Source organism: Hyaena hyaena, unplaced genomic scaffold, assembly GCF_003009895.1.
Source record: "Hyaena hyaena isolate Hyena2069 unplaced genomic scaffold, ASM300989v1 scaffold_4, whole genome shotgun sequence".
NCBI lineage: Eukaryota > Metazoa > Chordata > Mammalia > Carnivora > Hyaenidae > Hyaena > Hyaena hyaena.
The window spans coordinates 4,565,320-4,583,802 of record NW_024080636.1 but is presented as its reverse complement, the minus strand read 5'-3'; the positions used below and the strand labels follow the sequence as shown (position 1 = coordinate 4,583,802).

Genomic DNA, 18,483 nt, shown 5'->3' with positions numbered 1-18,483 from the left:
CTCTCTCTCTCTCTCTCTCTCTCTCTCTTTCTCTCTCAGAAATAAATAAAACATTAAAAAATAAAATAAAATAAAATAAAATAAAATAAAATAAAATAAAATAAAATAAAATAAAATAAAATGCATAGTCTCTCTCTCCACTCTTCCTCACCCTGACCCCCGCCCACCTGCCCCGATCTCGACGCAGGTGACACCCATATGCCCCTTCCCGCCTCCCTCCCTCCGGGTTACAGACCGGCTCTCATTCCACTTTTCTTTTGTTCTCTATAAGGCAGCAGGTCAGGTGTCCTGAGGATTAGTAACACCTGAGCGGGGCACTTCTCTCTGTAAATCAGGGGATGATCGAAGTGCCTGGGGGATAATCACAGCGCTTAACTCAGAGGTCGGCCCGTAGAGGTTTACCAGTTGATTAAGCAGCAAGAGGCAAATCAGGAGCACCTGGGAGGCTCAGTCGGTTAAGTGTCCGACTTCGGCTCAAGTCACGATCTCACGGTTTATGGGTTCGAGCCCTGCGTCGGGCTCTGTGCCGACAGCTTGGATCCTGTTTCAGATTCTGTCTCCCTTTCACACTGTGTGTGTGTGTGTGTGTGTGTGTGCGCGCGCGCGCGCGTGCATGTGTGTGTCTTGCTCTCTCAAAAATAAATGAACATTGGGGAAAAAAAAAAAGAGGAGAGGCTCAAAGAGTTTGGAGCAGGCTCAGGTCCCCAGCCCGCCCTAGCAGGGGGTGGAGCCCAGACCGAAACCCCAGGCAGCCAGGCTGATCATTCCTACAAGGGTCACACATAGTATTTACCTTTTATCTTTCCTTAACTGAGATCCCAGGCAAGTTGAATGCACGGGGCTGGAGATTTACTGAAGACATTCTTTCGTATTTGTTTCCCATTTCCCGTGGGGGGCGGGGGGGCACCGAGCACTTAGCTTTAAGGTGGGAGAGGACTTTGTGCCCAGCAAGAAGCTGGAATTTGCCAGCAATGTTTTCTGGCTTTTGTTCCTAAAACCAAGTCCAGATAAAGAAGATAGTTCCCCGGGCAACAGCGGTGTGATTTGGACAAACAAGAAGGAAGACAGCCCTGTGTCCTGAACAGAGAAGTTCCTGAGAGGCGAAGGGGCTGTGCTCTGTCACCTAGCGCAGAGCTACAGCCGATGTCCCTCCCGATGTGACAGGACGAGGCGTCCCCGCACTGCCAGTAATCGATGTCATGGAAACCCTCCTTCCCACCCAAGATAGGGGGGCGGCTAGAGGGAGGGTTTGCAACATCTTCCTGGAAGCACCAAGGAGCAGCAAGATGGTGAGGATAATCAGAGAAGAAGGAAACCCAGGAAGGGAAGGCTGCATTGAGGGCCTCCCCCGGGCTGGGAAGGTCAGTGGTATGAGATGGGGGAGCGCAAAGCAAGCACAGGCGGCAAACACCCCCCACTCCGGCCCAGGTGGGGTACGTGCGACATTCCTCAGGCTCCCGGTGCCGAAGCAGAAGGAAAGGGGAGAAACAAACGGTTAACCGATGGAGATCACAGTCCTGCGGGACAGGGTCTCCATCAGTTTACAAATATCTTAGTAAATTACAAGGAAAAGATGATCTTATCAACAGCCTGATCTCCAGAAACCTTTAGACGCAGTTTCCTGGAGCCCCAACATCGCCCTCCCCTCCACAGTGAGTGGGAAACCAAGGCAGAAGGAACTCAGTTTCCTTCTAACCTGCAGCCGGTTGGCACATACCGGAGGCAGCAGAGTAGAACATTCCTCCAGGAGCTCCCTAATGCTTAGCTGGAGGGAAGGACGACCTCAGCTTGACCACAGCCAGGCGTCCTGATCCTGAGAGTCTTTAGCCAATGAGAACCTCACTGGAAACTTCCCCTGGACTTTGCCTCCCCAGCTCCATAGTACATAACCAGTCTCTCCTCATGGTCCCGGGCAGCTCTGCCTGCCCCCCAGTCCTGTCTCCGGGGCTTTAATAAAATCCCCTCTTGGCACCAGAGCCGTCTTCAAGAATCCTTTCTTGGCCGTCAGCTCTGAAGGCCACCATCACTCCGAAACCTCATCAGCGCGGAAGAGACAGTAAGAGGCCCAGCTGCACCGTGTCAGCCTCCCAGGGCTGGGGGCCAAGGTCAGGAGGCCTGACAAACACTCCTCAGTGCGCACGCGGGGTTGGGCCCCCACGGGGTGGGTCTTCGCATAAAAGGTACACTTACAAGCCCCACCTTTCCTCCAGGTTATCAGCGTGGTGTCAAAAGTCTCCTGAATTTGTATTAAAGTAAATCTAGAATGCTGGATCCCCAGGCACCTGGAGAAGTCAAGGAAGTTCTCTCTGGAGGAAGGTAAAGTTGTCTAGCTCTCAAATTATGGTGGGGGTAATGGGAAGTCACTGGTAATGGGTACCAGGTTTCCGTGGGAGACGAGATCCAAATGTCCTAAGTTTCATTATTGTGATGGGTGCACCAGCTCTGTGAATAAACTTAAAAACATTGACTTGTACGCTTTAAACAGGGGAAATTTATGGTATGCAAATTATATCTGAATACATTTGATTGGTTACATCTCAGATTTCTGAAAAAATCTCAATGACCCTAGACTCTATATGCATTCTTATAGAACTTAAAATATGCATGGAGGGGCGCCTTGGTGGCGCTTCTGCTTAGCCTCTGACTCTTGATCTCAACTAAGGTCATGATCTCGAGGCTTGTGAGTTCGAGCCTCGCCTCAGGCTCTGTGCTGACGGTGTGGAGCCTGCTTGGAATTCTCTCTCTCTTCCTCTCTCACTGCCCCTCCCCGGCTTGTCCGCTCCTTCTTGCTCTCTCAAAATAAATAAACCTAAAACAATATGCATGGAAATATCATATGCGAACACAGAGCATGCGAATTGGGAAAATGGGAAGGTTAAGCAGATCTCGGGCGCTTGCATTGCGTGAGAAAGTAGAAAATAACAGTTAACGTTCTGTCCTAATAAGTAAAGGCGGAGTCTTGACATTTCTACGAAAACCACGATAGAATATTCAAGCTGACAGAGGGCCAAAACAGAATTAAAAGAACCTCAGTCAACTCTAAAAGACAAATACTGAGAAGGAAAAGAACACAGAAGAAGTTAGACAAATAAAGACATAGAGCGAGACAATGGATTTAAACCAGAGAGATCAGAAATTAGACTAAACTTACGTGGACCAAATATTCCAGTTGAAAGGCAAAGCTTATCTGAATGATTTTTCAAAACTTGACATTCTGTTTACAAGAGATCTATCTGACACTTAAGGATGCAGAAAAGTGGAAAGGAAAAAGTACGGAAAACATATATTAAGTGGACATTAACCAAAAGAAAATCGATAGGACTTGATTAATAATAGACAAAATCGCAAGAAAGGAAAAATCACTGGAAGATAGAAATAGTTTATAGTGATACAGGTTATACACACCAGGACAATATGACAACTCAAAGTTTGTATGCTCCTAGTAACACAGCCTCAAATGTCTAAGGTGAAATAGATGGAATTACACAGAACAGCAGAAAACTCACAGTCCGTGTGAGATTTCCATAACTGATCTAATAAGCATCAGTATGGATACAAAGACTTGAAATACACAACAGACCTGATCTAAGTGACATATGAGGAGGGTTGCATCCAACTGCAGAATACGTATTATTTTCAGACACGGATGACACATTTTTAAAGACTTGACCATGTTTTTGGCCATAAAACAAATCTTAATAAAATTTCATAGGGTTGAAGTCACGCATGATCTACGAATGCAAGGTAATTACGTTACAAATCAGTAACAGAAAGATAGCTCTGAATTAAATTGCTCACGTAAGTAATCCACAGGCCAAGGGAAAAATCCTCACGCGCCTTAGATCATATTTGAGCTGAACGGAAAGAAAAACAAGGGCGTGGAAACACTCGTGAGGCAGGTGCGCAGGGCTCAGAGAGACTTAAATTCAATAGATGCTTTAGAAAATAACTGAGGCTGAAAATTAATGAGCTGAACATTCATCTCCAGGATCTAAAGATAAGAAAGTAAGAATAAAACCAAAACAAATAGAAGGAAATCATAAAAATGAGCTCCTAGATGAAATAGAAAAGTGTGAGAAAATGCACAAAAACCTATATTAATTCTTTGAAAATACTTGAGGAGAAAGGGTTAAGTTGTTGAGCCCACTTCACCACCTCAGCAAAAATGTAGGGTTCGCAGGGCTCTGTTACAACCTGATGGAGCCAAGTGCCTAAGACAGGTGTTTCCGGCCAGGAGCCCAAGGCCAGCGCCCCCGGGAGGGGCTGGAGCATCTTCAGAGCTGGCACCCAGGGTCCGCCCAGCACCTCGCTCTTGATCCTGGCCTGTGACCCGGCCAGGGAAGGTGGGCTTCTAATTCCTCAGTGTCAAAGTCCCGCGGCCCCTGGGGGTTGAGCTCCTTCATGGCGGAACTTGACATCCATCCAGGTTCGATGGGGCTGCACTTGCACAGAAGGAGGGGCAGGTGGCTTCCGTCTCTCCGACTTCCCTCCGTACACGCGGCTCCCGCCAGCCTGGGCTGGCCCTTCACCCTTGTTTACGAGGACTCTGGAGAATCAGGAGCCGAAACGGGAGAAGAGGCACGGAAGCCAGATGGGGAATGAGAAGGCAGACGTTGCTGATCTTGGGGACACGACAGAGGGGGGGAGGGGGGGCGGCAGCTGGATGACCACCTGTGTCCATATGGGGTCCTATTCTCTGGAACTTGTTCCCTCAGGTGGCAAAGGGACTTTGCAGAGGGAATTGGGGATCTTGAGACGGGGGAGTCTCCTGTGTTGGGGGGGCCGAGCTACGGGGTGGGGAGCTGAGCTACGGGGTGGGGTGGCCGAGCTACGATTACAAGTGCTCTTACAAGAGGGGAACTAGAGTTCGAGGGGGAGCCTGATGGTGGAGGCAGAGCCCCAACGATGCTCTTTGAAGACGAGGGCAGAGGCCAGAAACTGGGGAGTGTAAGTGGCCGCTAGAAGCTGGAAAAGGCCAAGAAACGGATTCTTTCCGGGGACCCTAGAGAGAGCACGGCCGCGCCGACGCCTGGATTTCAGCCCAGTGAGATGCACTTTCACCTTGGCCTCCAGACGGCGAGAGAAGACATTCACGTTTGTGTCAAGCCACCGAGTTTGTCATGAGTCGTCACAACCGCTGTGGAAGAAATTGTGGCCTTTAGCACGAAATGGATACCTTTCTAGAAAAATACAATGCTCCGAAGCTGGCACGGAAAGAAAGAGAAAACGAAGCAATCTCATAACCGTGGCATCTAAAACTAAAATCCTTCCCACAAAGAAAACACCAGCTCCAGATGGCTTCACCAGAGAATTCTACCTCACATTTAAGGAACAAGCCTGCTTCCCCTCCGCCAACACTTGCAGAGAAAGAGAAGAGGAAATTGCACAGCTCACGTTCATGAGACCAGTTTGCTTCGACATAAAAAAAGAAAAAAGGACAACAGAAGGGAGGAGAAATTAGAGGCGAATCTCGCTCGTGAGTATGATGGTGGGTTCAACACTGGGAACTCCATTGTCGTTTGCCACGTTCACAGATTAAAGGAGAAAACTCAGGCTATTAACTTAATAGATGGACACAAGCATCTGATGGCGGTCAATATCCATTCATGAAATAAAGGAACTTAGACAACAATCTAAAGACATGGCTTCACCTGGTAAAAGACCCCTGCCCCCAGAATCTATAGAAGACACCTCTTTATTGGTAAAATGTTGAAAGCTTCCCTTTTCAGATCAGCAGCAAGGCAAAAATGCCCGCTGGCCCCACCTCTGTACGGCGCTGGCCTGGGGACCCCCAAAAGACCCCCGGGTTGGCAGGCAGCAAAAAGAAAGTGCTCAGGGGAACTGAAAATGAAGAAAGAATTTTGGCGCCGTTCACCGAGAATGTGATTGGCAGGGTGGGGACGTCGTTGCTATGGGTAAGTTATCAAGATTAGTAGGATCGTTCAGGAAGTCCGTATACAGAAATCAGTTGAATTTCTATATTCCAGACACAGAAAATGAGCATTTTAAAAGATGCCCCTTCAATGCCGGGAAAAATTGTGTGCTAATAAACGAGACAACAGGCCAAATGCACAGATTTATTGAAAGATCCACACTCTCTAAACTGACTCAAGAAAAGCTAGAAAATCTGTTTAAAAAAAATTTTCTTTAACGTTCATTCATTTTTGAGAGAAAGAGACATAAATAAACGAAATAAAAAGATTTCTATTTGTTCATAGAAATAAAATGATTTCTATTTGCAGATAACATGATCTTTTTTTTTAAATGTTTTTTTTTATTTTTGAGACAAAGAGAAACAGAGCATGAGTGGGGGAGGGGCAGAGAGAGAGGGAGACACAGAATCCGAAGCAGCTCCAGGCTCTGAGCCGTCAGCACAGAGCCCGACGCGGGGCTCGAACCCACGAACCATGAGATCATGATCTGAGCCGAAGTCGACGCTTTACCGGCTGAGCCACCCAGGGGCCCCAACATGATCTTATATATAGTAAATCCTGAGCAACTTGCTATCCACTAAGCTATTAGTTTAGTTATTGGAACTAATAAATGAGTTAATCAAGGTTTCAGGATACAAGATCGATATACAAAAGCCAATTGTACTTCTGTACACTGACAATGAACACTGTGAAAATAAAGTGATGAAAAAATTCATTTAGAACAGCATCAAAAAGAATAAAATACTGAGGAATATATTTAACAAAAGAAGTGCAAAACATATGCCCTGAAAACTATAAGAAATGGGGCGCCTGGGTGGCTCAGTCGGTTAAGCGTCCAACTTCGGCTCAGGTCATGATCTCAAGGTTCGTGGGTTCGAGCCCCGCGTCGGGCTCTGTGCTGACGGCTCAGAGCCTGGAGTCTGCTTCGGATTCTGTGTCTCCCATTCTCTCTGACCCTCCCCTGCTCATGCTCTCCCTCTTTCAGAAATAAATAAAACATTAAAAATAAATAAATAAATGAAAACCATAGGACATTATTGAAAGAAGCTGAAGATTATCTAAAGAAATGGAAACACATCCCATGGTCAGGGATTGGGAATAGTTAATATTACTAAGATGATAACACTCCCCATACTGGTCTGTAGGTTCGTGGAATCTTTATCAGAATCCTAGCTGGCTTCGCTGGTGTCTGACCTGAAATTTGCATGAACGTTCAGGGAACCAAATATCCAAAACGATTTTGGAAATGAAGAAAAAAGTGGGACGACTCCTACTTCTTGATTTCAAAATTTATCCCAAAGCGACAGTGACCACAGATCACTGTGGTATTGACAGAGGTGTAGGCATACAGATGAATGCAACAATGTTGAGTGGCCAGACACGAACCTTCACAATGGCGGTCGACTGAGTTTTGGCAAGGACGCCGAGACCAATAAATGGGAAAAGAATCGTGTCTTCAACAACCGATGTCAGCACGACTGGGTATCCACACGCAAAACAATGAAGCTGGACCCCTACCTCAAGTCTTATTGCTAAAAAAATTTAATTCAAACTCGATTGGAGACCCAAATGTAAGAGCTAAAGGGAAACATAAAGGTAAATCTTCATGACCTTGGATTCAACAAGAGGTTCTTAACTGGGACCCCCAGGTCACAGGCAATCAAGGAACAAATGGGTACAGCAAGACCTGATCAAGATGAAAAACTTGTGCTTCTTCAAAGAACGCCACCAGGGAAATGAAACGACAGGCCACTGAACAGTGTTATTTTGCACATCGCACATCTGATAACGGCTGGTATATGTCGTTGTACAGAAAAAATCCATTTTGTGTACCCATTCATCAGCTAACGGAATTTGGGTCGTTTCCACCTTTCTGTGCAGACCCTCCCACCCGTCTGGAAAGCCGCTGTTGGAGATCTGCTTACCCTCAGTCCGCACCACCGTGTCCTTTAGGAGGACTCAGGCCATCGATTTTACGTCCAAGAAAATTGCTCTCTCTGTTAAGTGAAAATTTTTTTTCAATAGCTTTGAGATCATTGCACACACACTACAATTTACCTATTTACAGAGTTCCGTGGTTTTCAGTGTCTTCGCAAGGTGCACAGCTATCACTGCAATCGATTTTAGAACATTCCATCACCCCAAAAAAGAAAAACCTCACACCCTTTAGCTATGACCTTCTCATACGCCCACTAATCTGCATTTTCCATCTCTACAAATTTGCTCGTTCCCAGCAGTTCTTACAGACGGAATCGTAGGATAGGTGGCCTCTCGGGACCTCCCTCATTAGCATAGTGGGTCCCAGGGTCATCTGTACAGCAGCCTGTGTCAGCACATTCTGTGTGTCAGTCGATGGCCATCGGGGTTATTTTCCCTTCTCGACTATTACGAATAGCAAGGCTGTGAACATTCATACACATTCACGTGCAAAACCGGAGCTGCTGCCCCTCCCAACGTGAGCTCTCTCTGTCTCGGAGAGAGACTCCTGTCTGCCTCCCAGGCCTGGAGAGAGAAGGGGGCTGGCTGCACTTCTGTGCGGAGCGAGGTGTTTGCTGACTGCCCCGGACTCCTGGGGGCCTGCCTCGCCGCCCCCCACCCACGCATACCCCAGAGGCTGGCGGGGTGGGGTGGGGGTGCCCAGGATGGTCCACGCAAGCCGTTTTCCAGCCCCATCTCCCCTCCATCCAAAGAGGCCCCTTCTCTAGGAACAGCCCCAAATCAAAGAGCGTGCTGAGGCCAGAGGAGAATTTCAGGCTCCAATTGATGATCCCTTTGGTGGCTTTAAAAATAGGCCAGCGCGATGCGCAGAATGTGTTAAGGCCAGGATTAGCATAATATGGTAATTGGCTCTGGGGCCCCGAGCCGGCCCCTGGCCTTTGGGCAAGTCCTCAGGTTGGAGCCTCCAGCAGCCAAACACTCGGGTATCTAAAGCAAAGCGGTGGCACCTTGGCAAAGCCAGCCTTGCACGCTGCTCGGAGGGAGGATGAGCAGACAGGGGCCCCAGGGGCTGCGCGGGCCGGGCCAGCACTGCGCTTTCAGCCACGCAAGCAAACGCCCGCCTGGCAACCCGAGCGGCGGGCCAGAGATACATGGAAAATTTGGGGAATATAATTAACGCGACGGTAGTCCTTTGGGCCCGCAGAGTTCAATCTGCAGAAGCAACGTTTCAGGCCGGGCTGTTTATCACCCCGCCGAGGCCGGTCACACAGAGATAACGGAGAAGCCGATGTGCGGTTCTGGCGGTGATTCATCTCGATGACAATCCCGGGTTGTGTTTAAGGAGCATCGTGACCAGACGTGCCGTGCAAGATGGATGTGTCCCGTTTGACAACTGGCGTCGAGCGCTCCCGATGAGAGTCGGAGAGCCCTGACGCGTCCGTGCAGCTGCCAGACACCGAGGCCGCCCCAGAAGCACGACCCAGTGGGCTCTGGGGCCCAAGCCTGGGGTTCTGCGGTCAGAACCCGGCTGCTGTCTGCCCCCCTGGAGGGGAAGAGGCTCCCCACCTCTGAGGTAACCAAGGACAGAGTAAAACTCTAGAGATGGCAGGCGATGCTGCCAGTTGCCTAGCCAATAGCCACTTTTGGCCAGAGCCACAATGGCCCATTGAAAGCACCTCCTGTCTCCCAGCCTCCCCTGCAGCCATGGGTGGCCCTGTGGCCCCCTTCTGGTTTAAAAACGTGTGAAAGTCCCTGGGGGGTGGCTTCTAGAAAAGCTTTGTTAAAGTACCAGAGTTCGCTGCCCTCTCCTGTGTTTTGATTTTTGTGTCCTTCCTCCCACCTGGAATACAGAGGCGGCGTCTTGATCTCGGCAGCCATTTTGTGACCATGAGGATCATAGCCACAGACTGAGGAGGACAGAACGGAGGGACCCAAGGAGCCGGGGCTAACTCGGCTGAAGCCCACCTCTGGGCCTTTCCGCGAGACAAAACAAGCCCCTCGCTGGCTTAGCTGGGCTCAGGGCGAGAACTGGTGCCGTAGGATGTTCTCCGTGTGGAGTTCAGGTGCGGCACGTGGCTGGACGTGGCGGTCTGGACTCCGCAACACTCACTCGTTTGCAGTGAGCGAGGCCTCCTGGGGTGAGGGAAGAGGGCCCTCCACAGCCGCTGGCTGTACTTCATCTCTACCCTCCTCCTCCTCCCCCTCCTCCGCCACCGATGCACATTTCAGCGCCTGGCTTCGTTCCTTACCCACACGGCCGGGCTCCTTCCCAACAACCCCTCCTGCGGCTCTTCTCCCTCCCCCTCCTCCACCCTCCAGCGCTGCCTTAGTGCAAGCGTCTGTGGTGTCCTGCCTGGGCCAGGACAGACCCCTCCTGTGGCCCGCCCCGCCCCCACACGGCCTTGCTCGGCCGTCCAAAGCCTCGGCGCTCTTCGCTTAGACCCTTCAGTGCCTCCCCCACTACCCACCTGTGAAGCCCAACCTCCTCCGTGTCGGCCATAGACCCTTTATGATCTGGCCCCTGCCGGCCTCCCCGACTGGATTTCAGGCAGCACTGCAGGCATTTCAGATGACGAGCCCCCACCTGAGTGAGTCACATTCTTCCCGGCTGTGGAGCTTTGCTTTTCTCTCTTCCTCGAATGCCTTCCCCCCCAGCCTTGGGCGGGAGCTCCTACTCATCCGCCGGAGCCCCACCAAGCGCGCCCTCCGGGATCAGAACCGCTTCCAGCACCTTCCAGTTGTGATGCTCTACTTGAGCGGGGTGGGTTGCGGGACTCGGCAAACTGTAGCAGAGTGAATCTCTCCACGCGCACGCCCCCACCGGGCTCTGGGGGTGCTCGGTAAGACCCCAAGGGAGGCTGGGAGGGCGGGCGGATGGGTCGCTGGGTGCGCCGCGCCCCTGCGCCCTCCTCCTTCCCTGCCTCCATAGCACGTAGCGCCATCTGCATCGCAGGCTGACTTGTGGATGGGTTTTCGCCACCTCTCCATCGAGGATGCCGGCGCCGTGAACAAAGGTCTGTTCTGCGCGCGGCTTCGTCCTCGGGGCCCGGAACGGCCGCACACGTGTGGTCAGCTGCTCGCCACGGAGCAAACGAGGCCAAGGTCTGGGGCAGAGGCTCCGGCCGCCCCACCCGGCCCAGGGCACCTGCCGTGCCCTCACACGGTGTCTGCAGGATCGAACGGAAACAAAGGCGGCACAAAAGAGGGACGGGTGACGGGACTCAGGGCCAGGCCAGGTCCAGATGGGGAACAAGGTCTCCCCTGCGGCGTCTGGAACTCTGGGCGAGGGCGTTGCACCCTATGTTTTCAAGCCTCAGAGCATGGGGGCAGGAGGAGGGAGAGTCAGAGGAATAAGGCTTGGGTGAAGGCTTCCTGGAGGAGGTGACGTAGGAACTGGGCCCAGGAGGATGTGCAGGACGAGACCGGCAGACACAAGCTCAGAGGGGCAGGGGGGCGGGGAGGAAAGGAAGGCAGGGGCGGGTTTGGGGGAGTCCTGAGTGCAGTGGTCGGAGGCGTGAGCAGCAGAGCAGACAGTTGGGAACCAGCCCACTTAGGAAATCTGAGGAAGGACCCAGAGAGGCGTCTGGAAGGACCGAGGACGGGCTGACACGGCTCCCGGGAAGGTCACGAGTCGCGGGCTCCCCATCCTGCTGACCGCCGGCCCCTGAAATGATTGCAGGGACGGGCTCGACCCCAAGGACTCGCTTCCCAGCCGTGGAAGGCGGTGTGTGCGCGGAGTGAGGCGCAGCCACGGAGGGTGGGGGAGGCCCCGGAGGGGCTCTGGAGGCGGGACCGGCCCCCGAACTGCGGCGGCCACGGACCACCCCACCCGACGGAGCTTCGTGTTTGGAATCCCGATGACACGAACAGGCCCTGAAATCCACGGGCTGCAAGGGATAAACCCCGCCGGGCGGGGGGGGGGGTGACAGAATGGGGGGGACCGCCAGCCCTCGTCCCGCGGGCCGAACCGCCCCCTGCAGTCCGGCAGAACGGGGGCCGCGGGGCGCTGGGCGGAGAAACCCCAGGACACCTGGACGTGAGGACGGGGTGCCAGCGAGCCCCAGAGGAGCCGGGGGAAGGGGGCACGGGTCGGCCGCGGGGCTCCTGTGCCCGGGGCTGAGAAAGCCAATCTCCGTCGCCGGCTCGGGCTTCTGGGAGGGAGGGGACCTGGGAGCCTCCGGGTACCCCGACCCCCTGCTCCAGGCAGAGCCAACAGCGGTGACCCGGAGCCCCCCTGGAAAGGCCCCCAGGCTGCCGGGGCTGCCCCCCCCCAACCCCAGGCACACATAACTGGAGGCGTGGAGGCGGCCGGGCTCGGAGGCGGTTGCTAAGAGACTGACATCTCAAGGCCAACCTCCAAATGGGAGGCTAAGACTCAGTCAGAACCCGGCCTCCTTCCGTGGCCCACGGAGGCTTCAGAAACCAAATCCCCAGGGGCCACCTGCGGCTTGCGGGGAGCCGGAGGGCAGAGCCGGCCGCCAGGACCGGGGGCTCGGCCGACACGGCGCAGACCTCAGAATGGGCACCGACAGCGTCCCCCCCACATCCTCCTTCCGCGGGCAGCCTGGGGGACAGCGGGTGGCGGAGCTGTGTGCACCCAGGGCGGCCCCATCAGTGCCCCGGAGCCCATCCCAGCACTGCGGGAAGGTCGCCCGCGGGCATCAGCGGGACAAGGGTCTCCCCGGGCGCCAGGGCTGACCGTGCACTCACAGGACGCACGCGGGGCCGCGTGCATACACACATCCGCACAGACACTAACATTGGGGCACATGTGCACACCACCTGGACGCACACACAGGAGAAGATGCACGCGCACAGCACACACACGCACGCGCACAGCTGGGCCTCCCCAGGTATATTTCTATTCCAAGATGTCTCCTTCCGTCCCCTCTCAGCTACCGTGTGCTTTGTCCAGAAAGCCCTTAACATCCCGTCTAAAATGTCAGGTTTATCAGAAATACTGTTGGGGCTCCTGGGGGGTTCAGTCCATTGGGCATCTGACTCCGGCTCAGGTCATGATCTCGCGGTTCGTGGGTTCGAGCCTCGCGTCGGGTTCTGTGCTGACAGCTCCGAGCCTGGAGCTGCTTCGGATTCTGTGTCTCCCGTTCTCTCTGACCCTCCCCTGCTCACGCTGTCTCTCTCTCTCGGTCTCGAAAATAAATAAACATTAAAAAAAATTAGAAAGACCATCCCTGTAACCTTCAGGTGAGGAAACCGCGAGCTCCTCACCGAGCGCCGTAGGCGTCTGTGGCTGCAGCTTCAGCGGCCGAATGCGCGTCTAGAACGCCAGCTCTTCAAAGTCAGAAACCGAAGCTTTCCCACGTGTGCACCCAGCACTCGGCCCACAGCAGGGTCTCACCCAGTGTCCTTCACGGGTCCTAGGCTGATCCCCTCTCTCTGCCTCTCCTTTTGGAAAAGATAACGATTTTTTGCTCATTTTGCTTATTTTTTTCCATGCGTTTTGTTGTTTTTAAGTGAAATATCATAATGTTCTTTACAGCCGTTTTCTTCACAATGATCATTCAGCTTGCTCCAAGCCTCAGTGCATAGCGGTAATATTTCTAGAGGGTCTCAGATCAAAATTTATAATTTAATCTTTGGGGGTGCGGTCAAGAGCACCAAGTGAGCAAATGACGCTCGGTATGTTCCTGGGGGTCCGTGGGAACTAGAGGGTGGGGATTCTCCAGGAAAGTCTGAGGACAGACTTCTGGCCTCTCCTGGAGTCCCCCCCCCATTCTGCCCTGGGGCCGGCCCCCACCTCCTCCCTCCTAGCTGGTACCCACCCGCGTGAGGGGTCCTGGAGGGTCCCGACTGACTTGCCCCTTCCCCACGATGCTTTGCTCTGGCTTTTCTGGATGGGAAGGCCTCCCGGCACCGAGTGTCCCAGGAATGAGTGGTTCCTAGGGTCCCTCCGGGTCTCTGGAAAGAAGCACATCTGCATCTTCAGGGGGAGACTAACGGCGTCAAAGGGACGTGGATGCCCCAGCCTCCTGAGCATCCCGTCTCCCTAGATAAAGAAGCTGCAGCGCCTCCACCAGCCACGGTCCCCTCCTGGCGGGAGGGCCGTTTGTGCCGAGCAGGACCTGACCACAGTCACTGCCCTGAGCGGGCGCCTGGGGGTCTTAGGACTCATGGCCGACGCCCAGGCGAACGAGTTCCAGGCCGGGACCAGCTGTACAGATTCGACGTCCGGCTCCGTGGCCAGCGCGAAGTGACGTGGCTCCTCCGAGCCTCCGTTTGCTCGTGTGCGTCGTGGGAACGTCCACGAGCCTGTTTACCTGGAGATAAGTCAAGAAAGTGGGTGGCGATTGGTCGAGGTCTTCAGGGCCATGAGACTCTGGATGGTGGAAGCTTCCAGAAAACGCTCATGCAGGAGTTCCCCCCACGAGGGTGCAGTTGTGTGCGCACAGGGGTTGGGCGGGAGCTCCTGCAGGGGTGGGGTCCGACCTCGTCAGCAAGGGCAGGGCTGCCCGGAGAGGGGAGGAGCTCTGCAAGCCGAGGCTGGAGGCCCTGACACCTCTCTGGGCTTCGAACGCCTGCTAAGTGCCTTCTCCGCACCCGCTAGGCCACTCCCCCCTCCATGGTGCAGGGGCCCCGTGGACCCATCCTTCGCGGCGCCACCTGAGTGTCCTCAAGTGCAGGGCGGTGCTCCCTGGCTCGCAGGGGGTGCTCAGCAAACATGCAGCGGAACAAGAAGCCCACAGGCTGGGAGGCAGTGCGGTGCAGAGGCCAAGGGTATGGCCTTTCAGGTCCCACAGTGTCCGGCAGAGAGCAGATACCCATGAGATACTGAATGAATGATTCAGCCCACGAATGAATGAACGATTGAACAGGACAGATCCCGGTCTACATTCCTTGGTGAGTTATTTCACCTTAATGGGACTCAGTGTTCTCATCAATGAAATGGGGGTAATAACATGCATCTTGTAAGAACACGTTTGTAGAAATGTAGCATGCTGGGGGGCGCCTGGGTGGCTCAGCTGATTAAACGTCTGACTCTTGGTTTATGCTCAGGTCATGCTCTTGAGGTTCCTGAGTTCGAATCCCATGTCAGGGTCTGTGCTGAACATGCGGAGCCTGCTTGGGGTTCATTCTCTTCCTCTTTCTCTCTGCCCTTCTCATTCTCTCTCTCTTAAGTAAATAAATCAACATTAAAAAAAATTTTTTTTTAATCTAAAACAAATGTAGCGTGCCTGGCCGAGGGTCCAGCACATGAGAGGTACAGCAATTTTTACTTTACCTCAGTTCCCCCGAATGGTTTGATTCCCTTGCTCGATCCAGTGATGGGTTTGGTGGTGATGTTCATGGACGGAATTCTAAGAGGTGCTCCCGGTGTGGAATCACACGGCGTCCAGCTCCCAGACGTGGCATAATCACCCCGTGCATGAGCGTCCAGGGTCTGGGAAGGCGCTTCCGCCCTGGAACTTTCTCACCCATAAAACTGCAGGACGTCCATAGCAGCCTGCAGAAGGAGCGACTTTTTTCCTCCAATGAAGGGATCGCGCGGCTCAGGGAGGTCGAGCCATCCGCTAGCATGGTGTGGCCCACGGGCCTGTCTGACCCTGAGAGGGGACAGTCCCCCCGAGCGGAGAGCACACAGGTGAGGGCGGGCACGGGGCCGGAGGAAGAAGGGTAATGGCGCTCTGTCTCCCGGGAGGCCGGCTCCAGGGGCAGGGCCAGACACCTGCCTGACTTGGACGCCTTCCATGTCTCTGGGAATGCGTGAGTCACATCGCCTGGGAGACCCAGTGCTGGCCGGGGCTCCTGGGAACTGGGGGGGGGGGGCTGTCTGCGTGGCAGGGAAATAAGATGGCCACAGCCACTTTGGTATTTCATTCATTCAATTCATTTGTTCACCAATTAATTAATTAATTTGCACATTCGACATCCACGGAGCCTGGCTCCCGTGTTGGGCCCAGAGCCAGGAACTTGGGACAGAAATCAGACGGGGCCCTGGGACCAGGCAGCCCCTGGGACCTTAGAACAAAATGAGACCTCAGAGCACAGCATACAGACTCACAAGGAGTTGGCGGTCTCAGCTCACTTCCTGCAAGTGACGGGGAGCTCACTACCTATCAAGCCAGCTCTTCCCAGAACTGAACATCTCTGCCTGTCGAAAAGTCCTTCCTTCCTTCCTCCCTCCCTCCCTCCCTCCCTCTTTCTTTCTTTCTTTCTTTCTTTCTTTCTTTCTTTCTTTCTTTCTTTCTTTCTTTCTTTCTTTCTTTCTTTTTTTCTTCCTTCCTTCCTTCCTTCCTTCCTTCCTTCCTTCCTTCTTTTCAGTTTTGTCTATTTATTTTGCTATTACAAACAGCGCTCCCAGAAACATTCTGGCATATAGTCTCCTGGTGCCCGTGGACAAGAGATTCTCTAAAAAATATTGAAGTGAAATGACTCCTGCTCAGCTGCACATTTACACGATGATGCCAAGTCGCTTTCCAGAGAGATTGCACCCAGTTACGCAATTTGCTGTTTTATTCATTTCTAGAAATTCTATTTGGTTCTTTTTCAAATCTGCTCAAGTCATTTTTAGAACTCCTTGCTCTTAACTCACATTTTTCAATTCCCTCCTTTTTTCGTTTCCTCAGTCACACTGCACGAACTTGCCAGGTGCCTTCCTCTGATGACTCTGCGGCCGGAGGCTGCTGTAGCGTTGACTCGGCTGCACACGATTTCTGTCGTTTCTTACTCATGGTGTTCTGGTTCCTGGTGTGTTTGGTGACTTTTCTCCATAAGATGCTCACTGGTCTTGGCATTTCACCGTCCTGTGAGAAGGTCTGGAGGAGGCCATCTGAGTGGAAATTCTCTGCCTGAGGTTTTTACGGACGAGGTTTTTGCAGACGGGGCCGGAAGTGTGACTTGAACTTGCCAGCCTGGGGCGGGTGTGGGGGGCGGCTGGTGGCCACGAGGCTGGGGGGGTGCGGATCTTCCCCATCCTTTCATAAAATAACCGTATGTGCTACTCAAGGTCACGGTCTAGACCCATTTCTCGCTTGGGTTTCCGAGGCTCATCCGGGGTCACACTGCTGGTTGGTGACAGGCATAGACACTCCGAGCGTGTGAACCCCAAGCACAGCGATGGTCCCGCACTGACCGGCACTGCGGGCCAAACCCCGTGGCGGCTGCTGGACGTGCTCTATCTGACCTCTCTGTTCCCACAACAGCACGAGGCTCGTCTCAGCCCTTTGGAGGATGAAAAAACCAGGTCAAAGGCACCAGCCCCAAGGTCGCGAGCTGGGGGGGCTGTGCCCACGGGCGCCCCTGGGCCCCCGGACGTCCCTGCCACCATGTTGGGAGTTCGGTATTTGTTCCTGCTGTTATTGTTTTACTTTCCTGGCACCAGAGGGGCCAGGGCCTCCCCCTCCCCCAGCTTACGGCCCTGCCTCGGACGCCCTGGAAGACCTGGCTTGTCCCTTGACATGACATGGCCCATGCTGCCTTTGCTCTGAGTTACAGACAGGGACAGCCCCTGCCTGTCCAGGTGCCAGACGCTGTGCAATTAGGGTGCAAGCTAAGGACAGGGTGTCGTAGGGGGAGAGCTCTCTCCCAGCAGGGGCAGCCGCACCCCCCTGCTTCCTCCGTTTGCAAACCTTGCCTGGACACATGCTCTCCCTGCCTCTCCTGGGGGCTCAGGAGGGGGTCACCTGCCTCAGCCTCTCACCCTACACAGCTGGCGCCATGAGACCGGTGGGTCCCTGCCTTGCTGCCCTCTGGCCTCAGCCCACACCACCTGCCACCTCCAGATAGAGGTGCAAAGCTGTAGTGTTGTAGCCTGCCTGGGAGAGGGCAAGGAAGACTTCCCGGAGGAGGCAGGCTGGGCCCTGAAAGATGACCAGTATGAGTAGGATGGGTAAGTTCTCTCTCTCTCTGAGCCTGGTTAGTTTCTGCCTGACCTTCAGATCTCAGTTCAAGCATCACTTCCTCCAGGATGGCTTTCCTGATCTCACCCACCCGGCAATCCCCCGTGACAGATGACACTGTGTCCTCCTTCACAGCCTCTGAAAGCAATGAAAGTGCATGGTTGATGTTGCTCCCGCCAGCAGACTTTGGGCTCCAGGAGGGCAAGGACCATCACCTTTGGCCCCAGTATCCAGTGGAAGCAGCTACTGATAAGAGCACAAGCTCCATCACTACCTAACGACGGGGCGAGGATCTTCACCTCTCTGGTCCTCTGTCTTCTCATCTATAAAAAGGGCCCATTGGGAGGCTTGAGCGGGGTAATGGAGGCACAGTTCTGAGTCTACAGCCGGCGTTTGAGAAGCGTTAGCAGTTTTTATTTCTAGATCCATGGCTGGCACAGACCACGTGCCCAAAAATATTTGTCACGTTCACGCATGTTGTTGCTACATGTATTATTCCCCGGAACGAGGAGGGGCTTCCTCAGGGCAGAAGGAGGGTCAGCACCTTGGGGGCCGAGGGGAGGGAGGCCCGGGGGCACAGGATGCCCTGTGACCCGCGGGCGGGGTGGGGCAGGGTGGGCAGGTGTCTGGAGGGGACACGCGGAATGGCCTGGGTGACCCTGTTCTCCCCGGGGAGTCCGAGCTGCAGCCCACGGGTGGGCTCCCACCTCCCGAAAGACTCGCTCTGCGCCTCGGGTCCGCTCCGGAGAACTTCC

At 53.8% G+C, this 18,483-nt stretch overlaps 1 long non-coding RNA gene across 3 annotated transcripts; it reads left to right on the top strand.

The window, feature by feature from the left end:
• Positions 1–1,252: 1,252 nt before the first annotated feature.
• LOC120234762 lies at positions 1,253–18,199 on the top strand. 3 transcript variants are annotated; one of them, XR_005529196.1, is made up of 5 exons: positions 1,253–1,361; positions 2,009–2,105; positions 2,211–2,316; positions 9,214–9,444; positions 9,723–10,143. It is a non-coding gene; the product is annotated as an uncharacterized LOC120234762 (long non-coding RNA). The 3 variants fall into 3 exon arrangements; XR_005529193.1 differs by having other exon boundaries at positions 1,976–2,105; XR_005529194.1 differs by lacking the exons at positions 9,214–9,444; positions 9,723–10,143 and adding an exon at positions 17,864–18,199 and having other exon boundaries at positions 1,976–2,105.
• The last annotated feature ends 284 nt before the right edge of the window (positions 18,200–18,483 follow it).